The sequence below is a fragment of the Cyprinus carpio genome, chromosome B3 (assembly GCF_018340385.1).
Source record: "Cyprinus carpio isolate SPL01 chromosome B3, ASM1834038v1, whole genome shotgun sequence".
Classification (NCBI taxonomy): domain Eukaryota; kingdom Metazoa; phylum Chordata; class Actinopteri; order Cypriniformes; family Cyprinidae; genus Cyprinus; species Cyprinus carpio.
The window spans coordinates 30839191-30852743 of record NC_056599.1 but is presented as its reverse complement, the minus strand read 5'-3'; the positions used below and the strand labels follow the sequence as shown (position 1 = coordinate 30852743).

General features: G+C 36.5%; 1 pseudogene; it reads left to right on the top strand.

Annotated features, from left to right (window-relative positions):
• Positions 1-902: 902 nt before the first annotated feature.
• Positions 903-13270, top strand: LOC109076424 (annotated as a pseudogene).
• Positions 13271-13553: the final 283 nt, after the last annotated feature.

Genomic DNA, 13553 nt, shown 5'->3' with positions numbered 1-13553 from the left:
GACCAATTCTCAATACAAATCGTTCATCGTGTTTCAGTAATGGTACATTTGCAAGACCTATATCAGAAGAACTGCTGAAGGACATTATGAAATGCAGAGCAAAGGAACACAGCAACATACACTTGGATATATATATATATATATATATATATATATATATATCTAGTCAAACAGGATGTATTATTATTATCACTACGTTGTTTTCATGAAATTATCATTATCTCTTTAGACCTACCTTCATTTTTGTGATATTCACATGCATTTTGTTTGTTATTGTAGATGTTTTAATTTATTTTTCTCAGGATGGAGGACAGACTTATTATTGCACCAGCCACCTCTCCTCTCCAATATCCAATCACAGGTTTCACAGTATCTCCAATGCAAAAATCTCTAATACCAGGTATGTATTTATGATACGTAATGTTGCTTAAAATGGAATCCTCTCCTTTCAAATAATTAGATTTTTCTTGCTTTCAAATTGTTTAAAGGATTTGTTCTGGTTTCAACTTTTACAGGCTTGGTGTGTGGCAAGGGCATCGATTGAAGCCTAAATCCTTGTTGGAAATTTCTTTAGCATGCAGAAACACTTCATTTGCATTGTGCACTGCCCAGATGTGGCAGCATTCTTTTAATTATTATTTTATTAAATTATTATATTATATTATATATATATATATATATATATATATAATATATATATATGAAAGCAGTTAGAACCCCAGAGATTAGTTTATTTGACTAACAATGGATATCAGTCTACATCAGTTGTTCTCAAACCGCAGCCCGAATGCAGAATTCAAATGCGGCCCACTATGCTGAACACACACACACAAAAAAAGAAAAAAAAAAAAAAAAAAAAAAAAAAACCCTTTCGGTTTTACAATTCATTTTAGTTTTTATATCAATTAAAAAATGTACTAAACAAATATAAGCTATAATGTTTTTATTTAAAATAATTTAGTTTTTCGTATATAATTTTCAGACATGAGCAGACCTGTAGCCTGTCACGCATTTGGCGAACACTTAGGAGAGCTAGCGAAGGAACACATACAAACAGTGGCAGTGCCAGCAGTGAAGGTATGAGAGTGCAGGACTTTCGGTTTGCCCTGACACTCACTTCAAGATGTTTAAACAAAAGGAAACAAACATAGTACTACATACCAATTATCCTAAATCGAAGAAATGTGGCAAAATATCTCTGGAGAGAACCTCATATTACTAAAATTCTTAAGTGCTTTCCATATTTAGATCAAATAGGCTACATGTGAACGCATTTTCTGCGCGTCAAGTCACGCTTCTGGGCGCGTCTTATAGACTATCTTACAATCGCAACTTCATTGTGTTGTTACTTCTTTCGAGCCGAATTTCACAGAATTGGTCAGCTCCCGACAGCATCAGGTGTTTTATTAATAGTGAGTAGAATTATTTATTTATTTCAATAAATGTAATCGATTAGATTTCATCATATTTAGGCTTTATTATTATAAATCCGGTTGTTTTGTATTGGTGATGTAATATTTTAATGATAATGATCAAAATTTTTGGGATTTGCAAAAAAAAAAGGTTGAGAAGCTCTGGTCTACATGTTAGTTTTTCTGAGATGATTGCTGGCTGTAAGCTGTCTGCTGAGGTCTGCAGCATCTCTGTGTCTGTATTGTTAAATAAATAATAGATGATATTCTGTTAGTGTGTCTGTATAAGATGCCAGTGGCATCTGCTAAACATGTTTGGACACTATTACACTGGTAATATTTTGTAGACAATTTGTAACCCTTTATAGCATTAAATAAATTAATATGTTTTATTTATTAATATATATTTTTAATATTCTGTTTGACTGGTCTTAAAATACCTTATAGCCTGTACTAGGTTTACATTAATAAAACTGAGAAATATTTTCAATTACAATTAAAAAGAATTCTTAATTATTATTATTATTTTTTTTTTGACAAGGGAAATTTTAAATGAATACATTTGAATACAGATAAACACAGCTGAATATTACTAATGTGATAGCACTGAACATGAACAAATTATAGCATTTGTCACTAACATTAAAAAATAACACAAAATAGATGTAATGAATGCACTACCATTTTCTTAAAATTTCTTTTTAATAGCTCTAAATAAAGTTCATCAAGGTTACAATTTTCTTCATATAAAATATTTTGTTCTTAATATAAGTTAAAATAAATAAAGGGAGAACTGAAAAACACAATTTCCTGGGAGATGTGTGTGTGTTGGTTATGGGTCTATAGGAGGATGTGGTTGTCTGACCCATTTCTTTTGATTCACACACACTCCTTACTCAATGCTACTTCAGCACATCATCTGCAGCATAACAGAGCTGCCAACTCTCACGCATTCAGCGTGAGACTCACACAATTGACACTTTTCTCACGCTCTCATGCCACACATCCATTTTTTCACAAAGTCAAAAGCACCCTCAGTTACAGCTGTAATAATAGGATTTTGGCAAAACAGATTTGTTAATATCTGTTGATTTCTTGAACACCTGTGATTGGCCACTGCGGAATTATTATTATTATTATTAATTTTTTTTTTTTACTGCACTCTGCTAATCCTCTTACTGTAACAAGATGTAAATAAGAGGTTAATTGATTATAAAGGAACTTTGTGAGATCGCGATGAACTGACTCACTTTCTAGGCAAAATATAATCTGTTCAGAATTTGAATAAGAATATTTTTCTTGCTGCTAAAGGCCATATACCCTATACAAGCAGCAAAGTTTCCGGAGTGACATATAATTCCCTCATGAAGGCGGGATTCATGTTCGAATGGGAGAAAAATATAATTTCTCAAAACAGATGTTCATGCCAACTAATAGAAAAATATTTGACTTTTTGAGTCAAAATATTTTTAAATGCGGTTGAAATTATATGACTAATTCTTGTAATATTTTCACTTTACATTGCTATTCCTGTTATTACAAAAAGTTAATAGTTTTGCAGCACTGCAACAGTTATTTTACATGATTTTTATGATAAAAACACAGTAGGCTATGACATAATTTCCAGATGTCAGACAAAACTCTGCAGAAGTGTTTTACATAAGGTGTGTATGTATATAAACCCCAACAATCCCCCGCCCGCAGGATGAATTCTCACTCCAAGTTGAACTGAAAAGTTGGCAGCCCTGAACATAATATTTAAAGTTACATTGTTATTAACAGATAAAAATAGCAAATATAATAAGGATTCTTCCACTTACAAAGTGAACTGACTTAAAAGTGATGAGCTAAAATGCTGGTAACAAGCAAAACAATTTGTATTTTACTATTTCATTATTTGTGAGTTGTTTAAATCAAGTTGTCCATTCTAGCCATATTACAATTTCAGTTCCATAACAGTTGGGACGTTTTGTGAAATGCCATAAAATCAAGAATGTTACTTAAGCTGCTCAACAGTCTATAGTCGTTATTGTCTGATTCTCTTTTTTGTGATGGGCCATGCATTTTCAATAGGAGACAGATCTGCTGGCCAGTCACATCACATTCACATGTGTCTACGAAACCACACTGTTGTAGCACATGCAGAATGAGAGCTGGCATTGTCTTGATCTAATAACCATGGACTTCCCATTAAAAATGTCATCTTGGTAGTATGTGTCTCAATCACAATATATGCCTCCACATCAATGGTACCTTCGCACATATTCCAGTCACCCATGCCGTTTGCACTGATGCACCCATTTACCATGACAGACATTTGTTTTTGCATCTGTCACTGATGAAATTCTGGGTGGTCCCATTGCTCTTTGGGATTGACAGTTTGATATCCATTTTCCTCAATAACAAGCTGAAATGTGGACTTGTCTTTTTGACTGTCTGAGATGAGCTCAGGCCCAGAAAACTTGTTGCAGTGTCTCTGCCTATTATTGATTTATTGATTTAAAAAGACTTGAATTTACTGCTCTTCTGAAATGGTTATTTTATATTGGTAAGTACATCCCACTTATTTCGGGTTTCCATAAGTGGTTCTCATTTTGCTAATTCATAAGTTTGTACAAGAGAGGCTGGATCTATACGGTAAATGATAACAGAAGCGGAGATGATGACTTTTGAGGCTACTGTATTTACTGATGACTAAGAGATGTTAGCACTTACGTAGAATGCTACGACTATTGGCTTTCATGCTTGTCTTAACTCCTATTGGTCTTTAGTACAGACCAGGTTAGATCCACAGTCAATAAACAAAAAACAATGGCTGCCAGGCATGTTAAAAAAGGACTGATATCGTTCGGATATAAGCTCATGGGTGAGGCACTCAAATATGTCGCAGTAACAAATACAGCGCAGTTATGTGATGGGTGCTGCAAGTAAATGATGTCAAAATACACTTTTTACAGAAATATGCACTTAATTTTTTTTTAGTTTTGGCCTTTGGAGCATTTATAATAAGTGTGTGTTCTGCAGCTGTGTTCATTTGGGACAGATATTAGTATCTCAGCTTGTGTGGGCTACTCTTCCCTGTTCGTTCTCACTTCACCCATTGCTTTTGTGTTTTATAAATGTGAAAAATATAGCCTAAAGGAACACAAAAATATAGCTTAAAGGAACAGCTCGCACAAAAATCTGTAGAAAATGTACTCCCCCTCAGGCCATCCAAGACGTGGCAAAATTGCTACGTGCTAAATTTCTCCAAATCTGTTTAAATAAAAACAAACAAAAAACTCATCCACATTTTCATTCTGGGGTGAACTAAAAAACAAAATAAGTGTGTACATAACATAGCTGTTTAAAAAGCCAGTTAACTATAACACTAACACTAGGTTAGGTCACCAAAAAATGTAAATCATTTACTCATCTTTGTGTTGTTACAAGCATTACATTCATTTTGCATGTTTAGCATTCATTAAAAAGTTCCTGTATAAATGTGTTCTAGCGTTACTGTTATTGCTGTGTGTAACTGTTCTTTCAGATCATCCCCCATAATGATGGACAAGAAGTGCATTTTTTTCCTGATTTTACTTGGTGGACTGAGCTTCTACTTTATACGAAGTGGCATGTTGGAAAGCACACTTGCACACTGGTATGCATAGTCCTTTCCTCATATTTATTTATTTTAGTCTGTATTGGTTTCTTGATATTTAGAAAATTCTCAAAATGATTTACACTAATCTTAGAGCACCTGTGCACTGTGGTGATTTTAGTTACAGGGTGTTTCCTCAACTATGAGCACTTATAGCCCTCTGAACTTTTGCAACAGGTCTCAATCATGTTCTGAAGTATAACACAGAACATTTTTGTTTATCTTCTTCAACTCATCAGTTCATTAGTAGAGTAGAGTTTAGTTCCAACCCTAATTAAACACACCTGAGCCAGCTAATCAAGGTCTTACTAGGCATACTAGAAACCTCCAGGCAGGTGTGTTTAGGTAAACTGGAACTAAACTCTGAAGGGCAAGTGGTGGTCTTCAGGACTGAATTTGGACACCCCTGTTATGAAGTAGTGTGAGCCCGGCTTTATGTGAACTTTCTTAAAGAAAAAGTCCAAATTTGCTGAAAACAGCTGATGAAAACAATCACAATAATCCACAAGTAATCCACACAATACACTCCATAACTTAACATCTTTTTTTTAAGTGAAAAGCTGTGCATTAAGAAACAAATCCATCAAGACATTTTATTAAACTTTTGCTTCTGGCCAAAATACCGGTCCATAATCCATAATAATGCTTCCTTTCACATCAAAATCCACCAACATGTTTAGAACTGTTTTAGACTGTTTTAAAATGAATATAGGACCCATATTTTAGCTGGAAGCAAAGTTTTGAAGTTAAAAACATTTTTCTGTTAATTGTTGAACTGGAGTGGTGTGGATTACTTGTGTATTATTGTGACGTTTTATCAGCTGTTTGAACTCTCATTCTGACGACACCCATTCACTACAGATGTTCCTGTTGAGCAAGTGAGAGAACAAACCAAAACGGATGTTCAATGGCAAACATGTAGAAAATTTGCAGATAGGCTGTTAATTCGTTAAATAATAAGCTAATAAAAGCATTTAATTCAGCACAGTGAAGCTTCTCCTCCTTTGACATCAGTTTAAAAGTACTGTACTTTTATTGATATGAAAGATAATCAAAGAAGACAAGTCACAAAGAACCACAAACAGCTTCACACACACACACAAAGACAACAGCTGACAAGCTAAACTGAAAAGAGAGGGCTATAAATACACAGGTAAGAACAAGGAAATATACACAGTACACACAGGTGGACTAAATAAGTAATTATAGAAACAAATGAGAAACCAAGGAAATAAACAAACTAGAACAGCTACAACAGAAAAATAATAAACTTCAAAACAACAGTCCTAGGAACATACATGCATTGAACACAAATGGTCAGTTTAAATCAGGGGTCGGCAAACTTTTTTCTGGAGTTCAAACTCTCCCATTACACTCCTAAACACTCTCATTCTAATCACTGAAGCTGTTTGCACTGTTTAATGAATATCTTACTTACGTAGCAGGAACATCTGCACTTTGTTGTTTCTGATGCGAGAATTCACCAGAGAGCAAAATCAGGAAGCGAGCAAAACACCAGCGTTACAGCGATGACTCATCTGAACACCTCTGATTGGCCACTTCATTGATAAGCTCGTGTGTAATTGGTTACAATGCGCACCGCTGTAAAAAACATGTGTCTCTGGCTCAGCGTCAGCCAAAGCGTGAACGCAGAATATGTTGCACTGAACGTTGTAACCACACCTGTGTGATCATATAGAATTAAAAAAAAAATTAATAGGCTGTTTTTATTTTTTTGTCTATTTTGGGAGCTGCAGTCAATATTCACTTGGCTCCAAAACCTGTCGGGCCGCTGAAAGATAGCCAGCATTTATAACAGTGATTTATTTATTGTTAAGAGCTATGAATGCAGAATGAACTGTAAGCTGTCATGATCGCACTCAATTGCGCAGCATGACTGAAGCTAAACAGACTTGATCTATGCAAAAACACAGTGCAGCATTGATCTGAAGTGCCTCATATGTGCAGTGGTCAATTCAAAGAATACTATTCTGTACCTTAACCTGCCTTGACTATTAACTAAGCAATGTGATTACATCTGCTTACTTTATTCTGTTAAACAGCTTAAGTCCTGAACAATCTAAAATCTCAAGGTAAGTATCATTTAAATTGTCCTAATTAATCTTAAGTAGATCCAGTTTAGATGCTCTGCCTAACCTGTGGTCTTTACATGTTTGTCAAGTTTGACAGAACTCCCCAGGCCAAATATTTCTTGTCAAGGCGCTGAACTCAGGAAATTTGTGCCATATGAAATGGATAACATACTAGAACGCAGAGCGAAAGAATACAAACAACATCAACTCAGGTTGAACTGGATTTTTCTTCATCTTGCCCACAGTCCAGTTAACACAACACCATGTCATGTTATCATTTGTCATGAATGTAACTTTAGATGCGCATTTGCTGAATTTTTTTTTTGATAGTCGTCATATTTTTAGAGCATTTTGACCTTTATCTGCTTATATTTGTTGTTACACCTCTCATTGAGGATTGACTTGCTCCATTATATTTTCTCTTAGCGAGGGTGCAATCAAACTTTCCAATGATCATTCTTTCATTAGACATTCTGGGAGCCATTTATACAGTTTTTCCAACATTGTGGTATTTTTCATGCCCTTTTTTTCAGGAGGAAGACAAATGCAGATATTATAATTGCCTCAGCCAACTCTCCTCTCCAATATCCAATGACAGGTTTCAGGGTAGCTCCTCTGAAGAAACGTTTGATACCAGGTAAACTTATATTCCTTGTAAACGGAGTCATGTTTAGGAGTGTTGTTTAACTGAGCGAAACCTCACCTTATATGCTGCTTAGAATATAAAAAATGTTACAAAAGTATATTTTCCTTTGATCAGTGACTTTTAAACAGTGAATTGTGTTTTTATATCATTATTTCAGGTCTTGCTCTTCAAACACAAGGGAGAGGTTTAACAACAAACAAGAGGGAGGTGTACAAGGTTAAGCAAACAATGCCATTTGTGGTATTTTTTTTTATTTTTATTTAAGGACAATTGTAGGCAAAAGCCCTAGTACACTGTAAGAAAAAATGTTTGTTTTTTTAAGTTGTAAATAAAATAATGTTTTACATGAAAATAATATTTCTCCTTTTCAAATTCAAAATTTCATGTTCATGATGTAATAACTTATGAAATTAGCAATTTCTGCATGAAAACTGTTTCTAAGCCAGTTCTTTTTCTCGGTGTATGAGGTATTCATTCACAATACATGCACTTTAAAATGCTGTTTTCACCATAAAATCCTATTTAAGTGTTAAATGCAAATTCTTAAAGCGGTGCTATTATGCTTTTTCTCTTTTGGACTCGTTTGGACTACAACGCATTTCCGGGATTTGTGATATAAAAAGATCGACGAATGGGACGAGACCTGGTTGAGCTGCACTAGAGAAGGCTATGAGTGTTATTATCACTATGTCGAAAACATGCTAGTGTTCCCAAAACAGACGAGTTTAGAGTGGTTACAATCATCGGGGTTTAAATCGCTCAAATTGATTTGATTTTGATGCATTATTTACACTGAAGCTCACAGGCTGCTATGGTAAGGGCATGACATTTCCTGACCAGGCGCCGAGTGCTGCCAATCACAACACAGACTGGCCCAGCTAACCAATCACAACACAGCATGGCCCAGCTAACCAATCACAACACAGCCTGGCCCAGCTAACCAATCACAACACAGACTGGCCAAGCTAACCAATCACAACACAGCCTGGCCCAGCTAACCAATCACAACACAGCCTGGCTCAGCTATCCAATCACAACACAGCCTGGCCCAGCTAACCAATGACAACACAGGCTGGCTCAGCTAACCAATCACAACACAGCATGGCCCAACTAACCAATCAAGCATTTCATATTTCAGAAGGCGGGCCTTCATTTGATACAGGAACTAAGCCGTTCATGCCAGACCGGGGAGAAAGATGTTGTTATAATGTAAAATATGTTAAAAATAATGTGGTTTTCGAACAACCTAGTATGAGAGCCTGTTCTAGTACACCCCCAAAACAAAATCAAGACCTTGTAAAAGAGCATAATAGGACCACTTTAAATTTACGTTCTGTTCTAGATGTGAACTCAAAGTACTTCATTTGCATTAACACAGTCATGTCTGCAGGTGTCTTTGAGTGTGAAGAGTGGAGTGCTCTCAGTGGAGGATCTTCAGGATGGAGATCAGGTGGAGGGACAGGGTCAGAGTGAACTGACCATCTCATCCAGCACCCTCACACAACTCAACGATCTGCTGTCCAGAGTGACCTACACCAGCACCATCTACCACATCAGAACATCAGACCTGGGTAAAGGCTATCTGAACAGGAAACACACTTAGGCCTACAATATGTACTAAAATGTGTTGCTCAAATACACAGTGAAAAGTCAGGATTAACACTCAAGTTACAAGATACATGCTAGCCAGTTAAGTGCCTCAATGTTTTAGAAAAGTTCAGTTATATATCTTGTACAACTAACAATATCACGCTAGCAAGAGACCAACACAGGATTGTTGGTGTGATTTTGCCTTTATAACTGTTCAATAAACAAAAACTTAATATTGTTACTTACCTTTTACAAACAATATTGCTGTCCAATGCTTTATTTTGTCTATTTTTTATCCTTTGACAAAGCCACAGCAGATTAAACCATAACTCCTCTCTGAGCAAGTTAAAGGGATACTCCATCCCAAAATGAAATTTTTGTCATTAATCACTTACCCCCACGTCGTTCCAAACCCGTAAAACCTTCATTCGTCTTCCAAACACAATTTAAGATATTTTGGATGAAAACAGGGAGGCTTGAGACTGTCCCATAGACTGCCAAATAAATAATTGTGTCAAGGTCCAGGAAAATAGGAAAAGCATCGTCAGAATAGTCCGTCTGCCATCAGTGTTTCAACCGTAACATTATGAAGCGACGAGAATACTTTTTGTACATAAAGAAAACAAAAATAACAACTTATTCAACAATTCCTCTCCTCTGTGTCTCTCCAAATCAGCATAGCGCCATTTTGACAAATCTGAGCAGTACAAGTAACCCTTTAATTAGTGGTGGGGATTCATTCCTGACTGAATCTGTGCTTTGATAGAATCGTTGAGTGAATGATTAGTTGATTCACTCACAAAGACAGACACTTTTGTCACCATCTACTGGCGTAAATTTGTGAAGAAAAGTCACTGAAAAATCCCCACCATTAATGCAGCCTGTATGTAGGCTAATAATCGCAGATGAGAGGAGTGATAACATAGCATTATGTCTAATGTTCTTTGAATTACTTTTTAATTAAGGCCGGTTTAGATAACTATAAATATTAGTTTTAATAAGCACTCTCAATTTTGTGAGAATGGAGAAGTCCTCATCACAAATGCAACAAAGACAACATGGAGGAACAATATCGTAATAGGATTATTTCTTAAAAAACAATTTTTCCAACTGATGAAAGATCAAAACACTGACATCCAATCATAACCAACTGGATCGACTTTAAAAAAACTTGAACATTTAAAGTGGCAGACACGCGCTGATAATTAAATGTTGACGCCAAAGTAGGTATCCTATTAGTAGCCAAGATCCTTCTTGATGTGAAAGAGCCTTTATGAATATATGCAAGATTTAAAAAAGTTGCATCATACATATCTAAAACTAACAATTTGTATCCAATATTTTGCCTAATCACTGTAAAAAAAAATAAAAAAAGTTTGCTTCTTATATCTTCTTTCCTTAGTTTCTTTCACTTTTGAGGATCACAAGGCCATGTTTCCAATCATGATCAGGAGACCATCAGTTCCTGTTTTGTATGACCCAGGAAAAGGTAAGACCACCACACAAATTAAAAAAAAGAAAAAAAAGAAAGAAATTGTCCTGAGTAAAACATAGTTCAAACCTGTGCACAGCTAAACCAAGGAACCTTTTTGTCTCTCAGATATCAACTCACAGGTGACCATAATAACCAAGACCTTTTTGAGGTATAAGGAGCTGAATGTCCTCATCCAGAGTATCAGGAAATTTTACCCAAAGATCAAGATCATTGTTGCGGATGACAGCCTGAATCCTGAACCTGTGTCTGGAAACAACATTGAGCACTACATCATGCCTCCTGCACAGGTAAACACGTCATCACTTTAACATGTTCAACAGGCGAAAATGAGTGCCTATTGTCAGCTCTTTATACCTCAGGCACCTACAGAGGGAACACATTGATCCGACAAAACCGGACAAACATATCTGTTGCTGTTTGCTAGTTCGGTGTAAATTGGCCTGTTCACATTAAGTGTTGATGACCTGGTAATTTATCACTGCTGATGATTATGGTAACTTCTCAGGGCTGGTTTGCGGGCAGAAATCTGGCTGTATCTCAACTCACAACTAAATACTTCCTGTGGGTTGATGACGACTTTGAGTTCTTGAATGAGACCCGGATCGAGAGTTTTGTGGAGATTATGGAAGGGCTTCCAGAGCTAGATGTTGTAAGTATGAATGGATATTCTTTTACGAACTAGTGAAAAGTCTTTTAGCAATATATACTTGTTGTAAAAGCTTGTTTTCTCTGATTAGCTTGGTGGTGAGGTTTTGGGGGACCAGTTTTTACTTTGTTCTGGAGTATGACGAGGGAGATGAGAGTGACGGCGGCTGCCTAAGACGCATTAGAGGGTTTCATCAACCACTTCCAGGTTATAATGGCTGCTTTCTAGTGGATGGCGTTGTTAATTATTTCTTGGCTAGGACTGATGCTGTACGAAGTGTTGGCTTTGATCCGTTCCTCAAAAGAGTCGCTCACACCGGTAAGTACATGTACCAAATTTTACTTCAGTAAAACATCTTCATTGATTGACTCCAAGCACATTTCATTCTTCTTATGTCCTCCCATGTCCATCCATTCTTTGTTTCCATGCCTCATCTTTGAATTATCACCACTGACTTCAGAGTTCTTCATTGATGGAGTTTGGCAAGCTGATGGTTGCTTCTTGTAAAGGCCTTTCTGTTGGTCACCAGAAACATCAGGCACAGGAGACATATGACTCTTATAGGAATCCAGGAAAACCTGAAGAAGAGCAAAAACTGGCTCACCATTTCTTTAAGAACTATCTTAACTACATCAAGTACTGATTAGTAATAATAAGTGACTATTATTGAAAACAATCAAATCTGATTATCGATTAATCACAAAACATCTGCCAGTCATGTCACCTAATGGATAATAAAAACAGCGTTGGCCTAATGGTTAGAGAGTTGGACTTGTAACCTGAAGGTCGCAGGTTTGAGTCTCAGTGCTGGCAGGAGTTGTAGGTGGTGGGAGTGAATGAACCTGGCTCTCTTCCACCCTCAATACCCATGGCTGAAGTGCCCTTGAGCAAGTAACAGAACCCCAAATTGCTATCTGGGCGCTGGAAAAAATAATTGCCCACTGCTCCTGGTGTGTGTTCACGGTGTGTGTGCACTTGGATGGGTTAAATGCAGAGCACCAATTCCGAGTATGGGTTACCATACTTGGCAAATGTCACGACTTTCACTTTCATAAGCATAACTTGCACTGTTGGCTGTTTCTGTGGCAAAATTCTGATACTGAAAGGTCGAGCGCAAATGGAAAAATGATAAGTTACATATTTCAGTTGTTTAAAGACAGTTTATCAGCCTGCTGCTAAGGCTACTTATTTTTCTGTATTTAATTGTTTAAAAGAACATTCTACTCCTAAAGTTCTGTTTTCAGTTATTAATTCTGTTGTTACTCCTCTTAACACAGTGCCTGTTGCCTCCGATGCTCTATGTGAAAGCTTCAGCTTCTCGAGACACTTCATTGATTAAATCTCTCATTTGAGACCCAAAGTCTGTTCTCTCCTTTTTGTCCTCATCCTGTTTCTTGGGATGTTTTTGAAACGATTTCCTTACAATCACTCAAAGACATCATTGCTAATATTAAACCATCTTTTTGTCCTTATGACATCATACATCCTAAATTTTTAAAACTAATTGTTGACTCTGTCATGCCAGGTTTGGTGTCTTTTTTCAGTAAGTGCCTTTTAACTGGCTCTGTTCCTGCTACTCTTAAAGTGGTTACTGTGACTCTGCTTCTCAAGAAGCTTTCACTATGTAATGCTCAGCCCAGCGGGCTGGGTTACTAAAATTTAAATGTGTTAAAAGGATGACATAAAACAGAAATACGGTTAATAGGATTGGTGTATTTACAGGTTCACAATAAAAGACTTTAAAACAACACAATATAACCAGGTAGATTCAGTCTATTAAAAGAATACCGTTTTTTTGTCCATACCCTAAAACAGTCCAAGAACCCCTGTGTGTTGTTGAGTCCCAATGTAAGTGTCCAGCACTGTATATACAATCCAATCTGAGTGAATCCAAGTGGCTGCAAGTGTCTTGAAAGGTAAGTCCAATAAAAGTAACTACACAGTCCGGGTGTGAGTGAAGGCTTTTAATGGCCTCCCTGATTGTTTAGCATGCTGCTCTTTTTAGAGGGCTCCTGCTTCCTGTCAGGTGAC